The 15,212-nt window shown below is 39.7% G+C and overlaps 1 long non-coding RNA gene across 5 annotated transcripts; it reads right to left on the bottom strand.

Moving 5' to 3' along the window:
- Window positions 1–526: 526 nt before the first annotated feature.
- Window positions 527–14,840, bottom strand: LOC135306619 (uncharacterized). 5 transcript variants are annotated; one of them, XR_010367404.1, is made up of 6 exons: window positions 14,754–14,840; window positions 13,746–13,827; window positions 11,442–11,647; window positions 5,989–6,090; window positions 5,716–5,803; window positions 527–806 (listed from the first exon to the last, which is right to left on the bottom strand). It is a non-coding gene; the product is annotated as an uncharacterized LOC135306619 (long non-coding RNA). The 5 variants fall into 5 exon arrangements; XR_010367405.1 differs by lacking the exon at window positions 14,754–14,840 and adding an exon at window positions 14,643–14,717; XR_010367403.1 differs by lacking the exon at window positions 14,754–14,840 and adding an exon at window positions 14,405–14,494.
- Between the last annotated feature and the right edge of the window lie 372 nt (window positions 14,841–15,212).

Raw genomic sequence — 15,212 nt, forward strand, 5'->3', positions numbered from 1 at the left:
TCATGTTTCTAATTCACACCATTGCTTCTTTTCATGCCCAATTAGATTTGTTCCCATTATTCTTCTTCCTAGCCTCACATTTTTCTATTTTTGACACTTCCTAAAGTAAGGATGACTTCCTGAAGCAGAAGCATGACCAGCAAAGCAATGCTGCTCATCATTCTCTTTCAACGGTTCATACTATGCATTAATATTTTTTTTTCCTTTCTCACTATGCCAAACTAAAGTTTCTTGGCAAGGTAGATACTCCACAGGTCTGCCTGTGCCCTGTTACTTAAAATTTAGCTGGAATTCTTTGCTTGAACTTAATGCAATATGTACTTACATAGATTTGCCCCCCTTAAGCCTCAAGGCATACTAGTATTGATTTATGTAGCAAGTTTTTAGCCTATTAATTCTTAATCTCTTCTCGTAGTTAAAGTAGAGATTTTTAATTTGTCAGCCTTGGACGCACAAATCCTAAATCTAATCCTAGGGTGTACCCCTAAAGAAGTAATTCATAAACAAGTATAAACAAAACTAGAGGGAAGAAAGCAGTAGCTAATTTTATTATTGAAATGAGCCTACTTTGTAGTGTGAAACAGAATAACTTACATTTGTAAGGTTGGTAAACAAAATAAGAGAAAATTTCACCTCTGGTAAAGGCATATATTCTTCTTAAATCTTTCAAAGTCTCCTCAGAATTTGGTTAACAAACTGCTCTGCCACATCTCCCAGAAGCAATACAAACCTCTGTGTTCCCATCAAGAAACAAATTCAAGATGAGTTAGGGGGCCCAAGCCTGAATCAGGGCCCAAGCCTGAATTCTGGAAAAAAAAATAAAATCACAATTTTATGTGATGCTGCTTCCTTTCTAAGCATATTACCTATACTTCAGGAGATCATTGTTTTTAGGCAGCAAGACCATGTCCTCTAAAATGTTCAGTATGCCAATTTCTAATATTCTGAAAAGGAGAAATATAGAAAACACATTTTAGATGAGATTTTGAATTCAGAAAGCTTCACTGTATTCTGCTCTTAAAGCACATGACAGGACATCAAGTAGCAGATGCACTTATGAGTCACAGCAGGGAAAGATTTTTTAACTAATCATAGCACCTTAAACAATATTTAGATCCAGAATATAATTCCAGAGGAAAGACAGCGATGCTCAGATGTAAGGGTGAAAAGGAAACTTTAATAATGTTCTGTGTGTATAATAAGAAAGACTGTCAAGCATTGCACTTCCACATCATGCCAAACATGGATTCCTCTGGATTTTTGAGAAATGGACAGCAAACATACACCCCCATAAAAGCATGAGAATGTTTTAATCACTTAAAAAGGTGCTGCAGCCTCAAACTTATTGCAGTGAGTGAAAAAATAACTACTGTGCAAAGGGATTGCTTTCTAACATCGGAAGTTTCTAGTTACAACTTTCACTTGTGTAAAACCAAGGAAACAGCAGCTCACTGATCTTCTGAGTTTAAACCCATAGAAGAGTTAACAGATGTTCCAGCAGCCTAGCTTGTGGTGCCTTCAGTGACACTGGCTAGATCCATAGCAAACCATTTAAAAACAAACAAATAACCAGGAAACAAAACTTCCAAGTATTACAGGGGTTCGTTTTCTTACTGGACCCATGTGAACATGCAGACCACTCTTGGCCCAGTATAAACATTTTTTTCTGTCAGATGATGTTTTATTTATATACCTCCACTAAAGAGGAGTTTCCTTTACACAGATAAGACTGCAACATGCACACGTATGGATGTTTGCATATGCTCAATGGAATGTGTCTCAGCCATGGAAATCCCATCAAACTGTAAAGGTTTATGAATGGAATCCAAAGGCTACACAGAATACCAGAATAGCTCGATGATGAGCTACTTTATAAACTGGGAAATAACAACAAGACCTGTAATCTGTAGCCAGAGACTTACTAATGTAAAACAGCTTGCTTCTTGAATTGTACACTTGATAGAGCCACTCTGAAACTCTCTCTTGATGGATCCATTCACAAACTGTGCTCAAAGTGTTACAGCACCTGCCACTATGCCATTATGTAGCTATTACACTGAAAACAAACAAACACCTCCAAAACAAACACCCTTCCTCCCCATCCCTCCAAACTAACAGCAACAAAACACCAACACTATGCCAGAAGTAATGGTATGCTTTGCCATCCCAACCTGTCTAATACCATAAAACTGTAAACTATGAGCAAAGATGACAGTTCAGCTTCTGCAGATACACTCAGGTTATCCAGACCCAGGTTTCTGCCAACATATTTGAGTCAGTATTGTGTAAATTCAAGCATTTTCCCGTCACTCTGATCTGTTTTAGAAATACAAAATTACTAAACCAGGACTCCACTACAACCATCTTTAGAGTTGTAAAGTTACATAAGGAGGAATAGAGACACTTGATGTAACTAAATACTAGCTGAAATAAATGGCAAGCTGCTTTGTTTAAACAGGTCAAATCCCATGGTCAGCATTCAGAAAACAAATCAGAGTGAAGTTAATGGGATTCCTCCCTAGGCAATTGTAGCAAATTGGCCCCATGATAATGAAAATAAATTAATTCTGTAATTTCAAAGATTTGAAGCGGATTAGAACAACCAGGACATGGTTTTGTATTTCCATCTTAATACATGTCTGACTACATTATATTTAGAGGATATCTGTTTCTTCAAAGTTATGGGAAAACATGACAACATTGCCTGTTTCAGTCACTAGTCAAGTTACTTCATTCTATATTGTTTACTGTATCACAATGATCATATCCTTCTTTTGACCCCAAGCCTTGAAAAAACACCACAAACTGCTAAAATACTTACAGCAAAAGCATCCATCTAATCTTTCTACTCCAGCAAAACAGTATGCTCTATCAGGAATGAAAAACTGGTTTCACTGAGGCTCACTTGACATAGGAATGAACCCAGTGAGTATGTAAGGTAAAGACAAAGGGTGTTAAAATAGGAGTGAAATGTTGCAAGAAGCATTTCCCCTTAATGAATTACTGGGAGATTTGTAGCAGGCCAGCCAGGGTAAGTCTTTCAGCATGTGTATCCAGAAGTGTCATGGACTTGCTGCACTATATCGTTGCTGCCCTTTCCATGAACTGGGCAGTTTCCTTTCACCAGTTTATTTTCACTTCTATTCTGGCAGCTGTCTACAGCAGTAGGCATTTATCTTAAATAATTTGCTACTTGTTGAAGAATTCATGGAGGGTGGGGGGAGAGGGAAATAGTCATTCTTGGTGCACCATGTCATAACTGATTTAAAAAAAAAATCAATAAGAATTAAAGAGATTTCCCACAGATTTCCCCCCTCACTTCAGAGGAAATGTTACACATATAGGTACCTTCCCCCTCCCCCAAACAAAACACAACTAGAACTTGCTGAATTTAACTTTCCAGTAATTCAAAGTAGAAAAATTTGTGGAAGCTGTACTTTCACTTAATTAAAGCAAAGTATTTTCCTTACCAATTACAAAAAAAAAAAAAAAGCTCAGTGATAAATGAAATAAGAATTAAACTTTGAAATAAAAAAGTGAGCGTTCTCATATTTTTAACCTTTTTCAATAACAGGGCAGAACCTTTGATGCAAACTACCTCTTCCTATGTTTGGCAACTAACCTCAAGAGCAAAGTTCCTGGAACAAAAAGATTGGGTAGAGGAAATTCAAAAGGTAAAAGCATTGTTTAATGGGGAATGTTACTAAAATGTACATTATCTTAATCTGTGTTATGAACAAAATTATCATTTGCCCAGTTAGCAGAGTACTGTGGAAGAAAAAATGTCATTGTTAAGTGCCATATAAAGGGCTTATTAAAAAAATTTAAAAAAAGAAAGAGAAAAGTAAACATTTCATTCTCCTTATTGGAGACAGTTATGGGAGACTGACAAAGTATATTACAATGTAGACCTTACAAAGCGTTTGGTAATTTTTTATTAAATGGGAGCGAAAGGATAATGGGAAAGAGTGAAAGTCAAATTATATTCTTGTGCTGAGTATATGAAACCCAAGGGAGCAACTGGTATTTCAGTCACTGGTTGCTACCAATGATTTGATGAAAGACCAGTAGCTGTAAAACTTTAATGCTTTGCTAGGCTTTACACAAATTCTGTGAAGTCAGAAGTTCACTGCAGCAGGTGAAAAACCAGGCAAGCTTCCCTAGCCCTCGTTTTCTCTCATTTGAATGCAACAGTTTACACTGCAAATTTGCATACTATAGCCCCACAATAAAGCAAGCAGAACTGTAATTTGCTATTTAGAGTAACCTATCTTTTCAGCCAAGCTAGCACTAAAAAAAACAAAACATTTTTCAGTTACAGAGACCAAAAAAATTCATTTGCATAAGATATTCATCATATTTATATTTCCACTCCACTATCCCAGAAAAGTTTCAAAGTCAGAAAAAGAACAGACAGTGTTGAAAAACAAAACATTTTCTTTTCACCATAAAGTCTGAGTAATAACTAAATGGCATTCTTCAAATGGAGATTAACAATGTTGAACCAGATGTTCTCCATTTCACAAGTGTCTCTGCCTCAAAAGTACCCAAGACAGATATTCTTTGGAAAATCCTACATCCAGAGTTCAAATTCAAGCTTAAACAAAACAAAATCAAGTGGAACCTACACTCCCTCCCTCCTGCAGTATGTGACACTTCCTCACTCTGCATATATCAGTGTAAACTGGTAGACAAAATTAGTTTAAAAAGTTATGTGTGCACATGATTACATGAAGTTGGTTAGAGAGGCATTCATTACAATCAGAACCTTGACTCTGATGCCCTGATCTATCCAACATTTCAGAAAAAAAATTAGCTTTAGCTATGAGAGTCAGTTTCCTTGAAGTTGCCCAATACTGAAAGAACAGCTTTGACTCCAGTTAAAATCAAAACCAGACAGATTTTCTTCAGTTTTAGTCTGTTAGGAGTTGGTTGAAATTTTCATGAGAATATGAATTTCCATAAGGATCGTATTTCAAAGAGCAGACAACTTATAAGAATTGCTAACCTTTAAATATTTCCCTTGGAATCTTATGGCATGTGGATGTCCTTTCATCTGTGCCCATTTTTTTTCAATGCAACCTTAAATTACACTGGGCTTAAACCTCTTTACTCAGTATTTTTAGGAAGCAGCAATGAGAATGCCATTTGTATTTCCCCCTGTATAGAGACTTTTAAAACTATTCGAATTTTTAATTCAAATTTAAATTATAATTTAGCTGGTTAATTTGCATGTATAGAGGAAGAGTCTCAGATTTGCTACAGTGATGTTTACCTAGGAGAGATAATCTAAAGGGAAATGAATATCAGTACTGTGTTACAAATTCCAGTTTTCAAAAACATTTGACTTAGGAACCAGTCATCTCCAGAACTTGCTTAGCTGACCAGAAGCATAGAATCATAGAATCATTTTGCACTATAAAAGTCTCTTTTCAACTGCCCATTATTTCAAAACTCTCTTCAATCTGAACATTCATGTTCCTCAGACATGGGAGTGTCTTCTGGAAAGCTGTGGTGCAACTCTACCACTGCTCCCTGAAAGAATACCTCTGCCCCATCAATACATTCTGATGTACACCCAGCACCAGAATGCTTAAGAACAAAGGCTTAAGGCTTGGTTTGGGAGCCCACTATTTCACACTTGCATGGAGTCAGTTGGGGATGGGGATGAGGAGCAGTGGATAGGGAAAGAAGACAAAAAGGGTTTGATCAGACCTCAGCAAAAGATTTCCTGTCTGCAGAAGATTTCATGTCGTCTTCACTGAGTCAGACAAGAAGTTAAAGGGGCTTGTCAGTCCAAAACCTGTGACAGAAGTTTCGTGGCATCAGCTCTATGAAATGGCATCTTGTGGAAACACACAGATCTTGTTCACAAAAAAGTAATTTTTTTATTCAATTTTTACTGAATTCAAACAGCCAATAACTGCCAAAATTTTTAAAATCATAAGCAACAGCTTTTCTTTTTGCCAATGAATCAGGCCTAAGTACCTCAGACTGGAGTCACAAACTCAGCACAAACTCTTGAACAACTTCCCTGCACTTTTGTCATACTTCATAAGATGAGGGCATATCCTCTTCACACTGGAGCTGCTGTGAAAACAAAATGTCTTAATTAAGATATTAGCTAAGCATTCCAGAAGGTACCCTCAGGAAAACGCAATATATATCACAAATAAAGAGGAGGATCTAGCCTCAAGATATAAACAACATTATACTCTATTTAAATGGAGGAGGCACTCAACTGCAAGCAGCTCCAAAAGAGCCAGTCTGTCCAAAATATCTGTTAAATCATGGCCACTATTATGCCAAACATTTCTAGATTTCTTCCCTTTCATGTTTTGCTTCCTGTATTAGCTGCTGATAAAAAACATTTTGCTACTACTTAGCTGGGCACAGAAACAGACAGAGCCAAAACCCAAAAAGCTGTTACATGGTTTATTTACTTAAAAAAACATGTTTTCATTGTAATATGAACAAGGCTCAATAACTACATTCTGGGAATTAAAGATTCAAACTCAGTGTTCTTAATTTGTATTTTTCCATAGATCCAATCCTTTCACAGATGCTGCATGGTCTAGTGATGGTCAGAGGAGAAGACTGGGAGCCTTTGGGATACTGGGTACTTATCCAAATTCACAGCACTGACTCATAGTCTGGGACAAGTCACTTGACCTCCTATGCCTCAAACAGTCCAGCTGGAAAATACAGAAAGAAAAGCAGCAACCCTGAATGAGAAACAGTTATTATGACTAAGATCAGCTCCTGGATAAATCCAACATCAAATAAAATGTGTTTTCCATATGGAAGCTGCTTTCCTAAAGTGGAATAAAATGTAAATGCCTGTCATTTAGAATGATCTGAGAGGCAAGTGGTGAGAAAAGCAACTCTGCAACAGACCAACAGGAAAGACTCTGCTAGGAATGAAGGACACTTCTGGAGGTGCAGAGAGGGGAGATGGAAAGCAGTCAGGCATCTGGCAGCAGCAAAGGTGAAGCCATGATTTGAGGAGGTCAGAGACAACAATGTGTCTGAGTCAGAAAAGGTCACTTATTCAATATTCCAGCTGTAAGATGAAAGAATGCAAGTGGAGATTTTTCAGAGCAGAGATCACAGATGCAAGAACATCTAAAAGGTGAACTGTTTGAAAGAGCCACTGACATATATGATGAATCCATCTTCTCTGGCCAAAAAATTTCTCAACCCTTGATTTTACCTTTTCCTTCTCCTCTCTTGCACTTCTCTAAGCAGATATCCCTGTTTGCCAGAGTTTCCCTCCCACCTCCATTCAAGCAAGCCTGCTCCAAACACTCCAAATCTGTGAGGAGATAACCAGCTCCCAAAGTGGAGGTAGAAGATGACATTCCCTGTGTTCTACTCTGCCTGATCTGTGCTTTCTGTGCATTTTTGTGACAGCCACTCCATTAAAATACAGTGTCACTGAAAAAGCTTATTTCCTGTACTAACAGAACAGCTGAGGTAGCTGTGCCATTCCCTACTGGTGTTTATATGAGGCTCATGTGAGAAAGAATCAAAGAAAATACTAGCAAAGGAGATGAATTTTAAGGAATTAGACCTTATAGAAGCACATGGAATCCAAACTGCAAAAGAAGTACAGCATTATTTTGACCTTGGAATAGACACTGATCTCCAGCATGTCCACAAACTTCACCAGCTGAGATCTCTTTATTTCAGAGAAAACAAAAAACTACAAAAAGTTCAGATGTCCCTGATGTAGGCTGAAAAATTAATCAGTGACAGTAGGGAACTGTGAACCAAAGGAAATAGATAGTCTGAAGGCAGTCATCTACAGATTGGACAGTGAACTGCTTGAAGAAAGAAATTTATTTCCTTGGACTGACTGTACAAAGCCAAAACCAATTGTGGAAGTGTTGTATGAACAGCACTCTCCAGTTCAGGCTGGAAACATGCCATCAGAAAGTCCACTGCTTCCACAGCTCCTGTGGAAACTGGTAAAGCTTGTTCAAGCACTAAACTCAAACACAAGCAGAGCTTGAGTTAAAGAACTGGCCATGTCAGACTGCAGCAGTGGATGCCCTGACTTTCAGCAGCACTGTCATTATAATGAAGTAGTGACTCCTCTTGAGTTTTTATTGGAGTGGGATAACATCCTTGGGCACAGGACAAGCCAGTGACAGTTCTGGCTTCCCAATGTGGAGACAAACAGACCAGCAAGGAGGACACGATACTGTGTGGCCTCGGGCAGGTCCACAGGGTACAGAAATGCACCCTGGAGGTTTCCTGCAATAGTACATTTTCCAAAATACTGTGGTGAAAACTATCAATAGCACAGAGTCTTTTACGGGCTGTGAAGCTGGTTCTGACAGTTTCTCACTTCTATCTAGCCAAGAGAATATCTAAGCTTTAAAAAATGCTTTTAGCAGTTATAGTAAAAGCAATTTGAAGAATAGGGGAACAGAGCTGAACAGAGCAGCTGAGCATCCTCTGAGGGGAGGCAGACCTGAAGGCTTAGGCAACCTATAGTCTTGCAGTCGGCAAACAATGCAAAGAATTAGACCTGCTAACCACAACTTGGCCAGGTACCTGATCTGATGATGATAAGGATATGAAACATATGTTAATGTATGGCTAGCCTGCTGTCAGTGACTCTCCTTTGACAGGAAAAGGGGAAATGAGTTCAAGATCTCTCTTGACAGTATCCTTAGTAGGATGTCAAAGTACTTGAGAATCCCAATGCAGACAAAAACCAAGACAGAATTCTTGTTGGAATTCTTACAACTAACATTCTCATTTATTCCCTGTTTTTTTCATAATCTACTTCTTTGCCATTCACAAGTATTCTGCTGTGTATTTCATCATTCCTGTTAAGGCAATTAGAGACACAAACACTCGGGCAAGCCATAGAAATAATATCTCACCACTCCTGTGGACCAATGGCAAAACTGGGATTCCTGCAGGCACTGACTCTTGGCCCAAACAAGCGCAAGACTTGACCACACTGACTTAGAGTTGGGGCTGCAGTTTACCACTTCCCTTCTGGGAAGGCACCTTACTACCAAATTATTTTCAGACTTCTGAGCAGTCAGAGGATCAGGTTCCTGCACCTTTGATGTGCTTTTTGTTAACAGAGTAAAGACATACACTGGTGCACTAGCCTGGTCTCTCTGCTGTCAGTGCCAGTCTCAGCTTTTTGTTGTTCAGCCCTTAGTTTTAAGTGACTTCATTTTAAACTCCACGTCAGCCCCCAGAGGACCAGTAAATCTAACAATTAACCAAAGTAACAATGCGTTTATGAAGTAAAAAGGTAACACTAATATTTACTCTGAAAGGACACTATTTGAAAAAGAAGTTCAAAGCCTCTACTGCATTGTATAGATAAGACCAGGAACCACTGAATTAGTAATTGTTCAACCACTCTGGGAAAAAATGTACAAATTTTCCACCACTGTCATCCAAAAATATTTTAAATGTTTTTCTGTCAAGTCTAAACAGAACGTTTCTGAAATCACCTTAATGGTTTTTCAATATTACTTAACTTGCAAGCAGAGCCAAAAGGATAAAATACCACTGAAAATTCTCTTTCCCAAATACTTGCAAAAGGACCAGTAAGAGGTTGGTATCTGAAATCAACGTTTTTTTTTGGGTTTTCAAGTCCACATTTGCAGTCTCAAGAAGCTTGAGAAAAACTGACACCATTTTAGGTGCTTAAATCAACAAGCCCCAGAATTTCAGCATTCTCAAAGCAGGCAATGTGCTTTCTTTCTGTGCTGATCATGAGTAACCTAAATAAAGTTATTGATACAATTATAACTAATAGCAAATCTTAGTAAATGTTGTCATTGTTAAAACAAACAACAAATTATAATTAACTAGAAAACCTAGTAATTCAACCCTTAATGAGCAAAACAATTCCTGTGCCAGTCTTTCTCCCATCCTGGACTTATTTCCAGTCACTAAATAATTTGATCACTCCCATTAAGAGCAGTCTGAACAGAAAAATGTATTGCATTTATCACCACTATTATTCTACTTCAGTCAAAACAATATGAGATGAATGCAGTCTAATTTATGAATGGTACTAGAGTAGTCTGACCTTTTTCACATAGATTTTGTAATTAATCTCAGTGACTATCAGTTGTTTTTTTTATTCAGACCTACACAGAACTGAGATGACCTAGATGAAGAAATATCTAACAAAAAAGTGAGTTGCCCTTTTTTTTTAAGATTTTGATTTTCTCAGTCTGACTCTAAAATACATTAAATGCACTGCATAGAAATTACTACACATTTAGGAGAAGTGATTATAAAAACAGGAGGCCTCTTTAGCTTTCCCCTGTTAGAACCCACCACAATGAATTAGATCCTGAACATCTATTTGTGCAAGAGATATCTAGAAGTAAATAAATATTGTTCTATTATCTCATTAAAGTTGAATAAAAGAGACAATGCAATGAAAAGTATGGTGTTGCATTAACATTATTAGTCTTACAGCCTGGTTTCAGTAGAATATTTTTCAGTAAATCTCATGTTCCCAAATGGAAAAAGAAAACTCTGTTTACAGTCACTGGCCATGTTCAGAATAGAAGAAAATCAGCCTACCCCTCCTAGCCATTCTACTGCTATGCCACTGCAACCACTGAAGGACACCTCATCCTTAGCTGACTCTCCCTTCAGCTGGAAGCTTACACAGAGCTCTGGTCTAAAGTGCACCTTGCAAAAACAAACCAACCAACCAGATAACCACCACCACCACCCCTGAAATTCTCTTCAGCTTACAAGTTAGCCTTTGAGGAAGGCTGCCCTTATGTTGTACCTCCTCTACAGAGAGCTCTCACAGAAATAACAGAATGCTCAGCTGGCATAAAGCCATCTCTGAAGCCAGTCTGTGTCACAGTTTCTGAGGTCACTTGCTGACCATGCTATGGAAGGCTGCCCAGATGTGATGAATGACTCCCCTACTACCAACCCACCTCCAGGAATGCTGGAAGGCAGGGCAGGAGAGCTCTCAGAAGAGAGTCCTCCTCACCTAGATCTAAAATCCTGAAGGCTTGATGTGACTTTTACCCAGCATAACGGGACTGAAGAAAGACTTACATGCATACATAAAAATTATGTTATAATCAAAACTCCCGAGTAGGTTTGTGGCTCATGCTGAAAATCTCTGATGCATTACATAAAGCTTCCTGCCAGCACTAGTAGGAAGCTATTGCCACAGAAATGCATGCCTTGTATTCTGGAAATTCTACTTCTGTTTCTCTGGTTTTTGCCAGGACAGCCTGCCAGCAGGAAGAGAGCTCATGCCTGCTGCAGCAGAGGTGGCTCACGGGTTCGGTGTCACCAATCCCTGGATTGGTGCCCTTGGCCAAGATGTTGCCCAAGACAACCAAGAGTGGCAACTATCAGACAGGACAGGCAATGCACTCTCTCACACTGTATAATTTTTCCATTCAGCAGACACAAACCTTCAGAAAGAGGAAGGAGATAGGGTGGTGATCCCAGTGGTAATCACAGCTCGCCTCACAAGCTCAGTCGCAATCTCAACCACAAGCATGGGCTTAGCAGCACAGCTGTTGCAGATGTCCACTGAATGTGATGTGTCCTCACTCTCTTTGCTATTCACAAAGAACATGATTGCTAATTTCTTCTCTACGCTCGTATCTGTTCTTTGCTGAGTAACACAAGGATACATGAATTATTTCAAACAATTAAATTGCTCCTTCTGCCAAAAGCATGTGCTTCATACAGAGACCAAATTTTATCAAGAATCTGTAATTATTTTGCTTTCCTTAAATGAAGTTCCTAGAGTGTTATAATCAAATTATAAGCCTCCATATGCAGTCTCAGGCCTTATACGACATCAAGAAAAGTGCAAAAATTCAAAATTATTTCAATGCAAAAATCAGAAAACATATGTGATTCTGAAAAATATATTTCAGATAACACCTGTTGGATTTGGAGGTTTTCTGTTCAGAACCTTGAATTACAACTTATGAACAGTCAGTGACAACAGCCTAAAATTACAATTCCAAATTGAATTCTAGAAAAAAAAAATAAGAGCTGCTTTTTCCTGATAAATTGAGACTCCAGACCTACTAGGAGGAGGAAGAGAGTATGCACAAGGAATTCCTTTTCGTGGAAAAGAAGCTGAATTTATTACAGACTCTTCAGTTTCTGGTAAGTTTCCACATTTATAAAATAGTTTTGAACAAACTGGTTTTGTCTACACATTTTTATATTCTAGCAAGTAGGTGAAAATCACATTGACTGATTTTTCATTCCTACCAGTCCTATACTTCACATAGGCTTGTAAAACCTTCTCAACTCAAGACTATATCATGAGATGACATAGATTCAAACTTTAAACAAATACATAAAGCCATGACCCATTTGTTTTGATATTCTGCAGTGTTCCAGACAGGGAGAAAAGCCATCACTGAAACCATGAGACATACAAGACTTCACAATTTATTAAGAAGATTAGCTGGGTTTAGTTTGTGCAGTAATGATTAGTCACTGAATATGTGTTGGTTTGAAAGTCTAAAAGGTCAGGGATCAAGGAATTATTTGGCTTAATTGTGTTTAGGCTTTTTTGTCTTTTAAATAGTTAAAAGGTTTTTTTAAGTCAAGTAGAACTTTGCAAATGCGGAACTCCAAGTATATTCCACATAGAACAACAAACGCACCTTAAATATACCATGTTTTTTCACTTTCGGATTATATTTGTAGAACTGCCTGCTGTGAAATGACAAAGTTCATGGTTCATCTGAACTTTTGAACTCAAGTGAGTATTTGACACAGCAAAACAATCTAAATGAACCTAACACAAAGTTTTCATAGTTTAAACCTAGCTTTCAGGCCTTTGTCTGGGGCAATTGGGTAGGAAAGTTCTTTATTGATGTTGTAAAAACTACCAGTTTAATAACAGGCAGAGAGAGTGGAGCAACCAGTGGAAAGAGCACCTTAGCATTTCTGAAATAGTGCTGGTTTGGTAGTTCATTGAACTTTACCTGACCCCATTACTAAGGCTTCCCCAGGACAAGTTGTAGCTGCATTTGTGACAAGACTGAAGCTTCCTATCTTATTTCAAATAGGCTCCAGGGCTGGGAGTTCACAGATAAAGTTAGTTAAAAAAAAAACCAAAACAAACTCTGCACACATGAGTTCACTTGGCTCCTTGCACTGCTATTTCATTTTGATGTTTAGGCTGTATTCTTTTTATTATTGGGACGTAGAGATACTTTTTTTCCAAAAGGAAAAAGCTTGTTGCATTAATTCCCAATATATACCAGCAAAAGCCTTTGAAAAACTGGGAAAACACAGTGCATTTAAGATTCCTATGCTAATGCTCCTCCTAAGTCTTGGCCTGCACGCACATGACTACTGCTGTCCCTTCTTAATGTTAGCAATTTTACAGCAGTCTCAATTCATGATTTATCAGTTTTACACCTATCAACCACCTAAACCTGGAAAATATTTTGAGGCTTTCAAAACTACTAAGACTACAAGATGTTCTGTACTTCCAAGTTCACAAGCAGTTTCATAACTCACTGCTGCACATGAATGACAAATATTTCTGACCACATTAGAAATGCTGACTACCTAGAGTTCAAACAAGCCTTACAATATCCAAAGAAGAGTGATAAACTCCTACAACTGTGAAAATAATCATACCGCACAAAGCCCGGTATTTCACCAGCCTGTAAGGCTAGAGTCACTCATTACTTCCATCCAAAAGAATGAGGAAAGGCAACCCAGAGATTACTTACAAAGAGCAGCTGTAGCAATCACTATAATATCGCCCCTCTGTTGCAGCTCACTGATGCAGTTGTATGTTTTTAATCAGCTGAACTATGACAGGAAGACAGATTCAAGATTTAGAAAATTCTAAAGCAATTTCATGACAGTTTGCATTACTAAGTTCCTTTTCTAAGGAACTTAGTCCTTAGATCCTCCAAATTTACCCTTTAACTCCAAAGCCTACTTATACAGCTCTATTTCTAGCCTTTGCACTTTCGTTGCTGGCAAGTTTTACGTCCAAGATATCTGCTCTTTTTTTTTCTATTCACCCAAGAGCTGAGCATTCAGCGGGAATGAGGAAAGGAAATACCAATCCCGCTGCATTTAAAAAATTAAATTAAAAAAAAATTAAAATTTTAAAAAGTGAGAGAGGGGTGGGGGAGCCGGGCTCGCACAGGGGCGGCGGGGAAGGCGCAGCCCCGGCCGGGTGCTCCCGGGGCTCTCCTTTCCTTTCCCAGGGAATGCCGCAAGCCCACCCTCCGGAGCCTGGCTCGGCTGCTGGCCGGGCCTTCAGCCGGGCACACGGGTGCACACAGCCGTGAGGAAGCGCCTCAGCCGGCTCCCGAGGCCGACGGCGGACCCGCTTCGTCCCAGCAGCCAAAGGCGGGGATGGGATGCCCTGAGGTACCTGCGAAGCACGGGCCCGACACCTTCTCACGGCCTCGCAAAGGCCCCGAACCCGCCGGGCTTTGCAGGGGCCGGCTGAGCAGCGGGCACGGCACCGGCCCGGCCCGGCCCGGACGGGAAGGGAAGGGACGGGACGGGACCGGACCGGACCGGACCGGCCCGGCCCGGCAGCCCCGGGCCCCGCTCCAGCCGCTCTGCGCGGCCCGGGCCCGGCGCGGGCCAGGCCTGAGCAGCATCACCTGGAAAGGATTGTGCCACCTGCGCCTCGAAACCAGCCCTCCCTCATAACCGGGCTGATGGCTGAGCATCCTCTCTATTGTCTTTTACTTCTTTTCTTTTTCAGAACCCACCTGTGCTCCTAAAATAAGCGAAGCAGCTGACAGTGAGGTGCTGTTGAAGGGCAACACTGAGCTGACATTCCGTACAGGGATGTGATCTAAAGCAATAACATTTTGTACACACCACTAATTATATGTTACCAGAGATTGGAAAAATAATCACCTGAATCACCACTTGATTAATTCTATACATTCTCCATGAAGTGTGTAAATTGACACCCCAGATGCTCTATGAACTAATCTTGTGAACTTTCCAAGGGATAAAGTTGAGTTTCTCCATTGCCCTGCCCAGCTGTTGAACACCCTGAGCATTCCCTGTCAAGAAGCACAAGCCCTGCCAGCCAGGGCCCCAGGTGCAGCATGCACACCCTGCAACTGTGCCACCACACATTTACCCCACGGTTTTCAAGCTGGCTCTGCTAAGGGAGCCTTGCTGGGCATGGCTTTCCAGTCAAGCCTTTTGGCATGCAA

The sequence above is a fragment of the Passer domesticus genome, chromosome 8 (assembly GCF_036417665.1).
Source record: "Passer domesticus isolate bPasDom1 chromosome 8, bPasDom1.hap1, whole genome shotgun sequence".
Lineage (NCBI taxonomy): Eukaryota > Metazoa > Chordata > Aves > Passeriformes > Passeridae > Passer > Passer domesticus.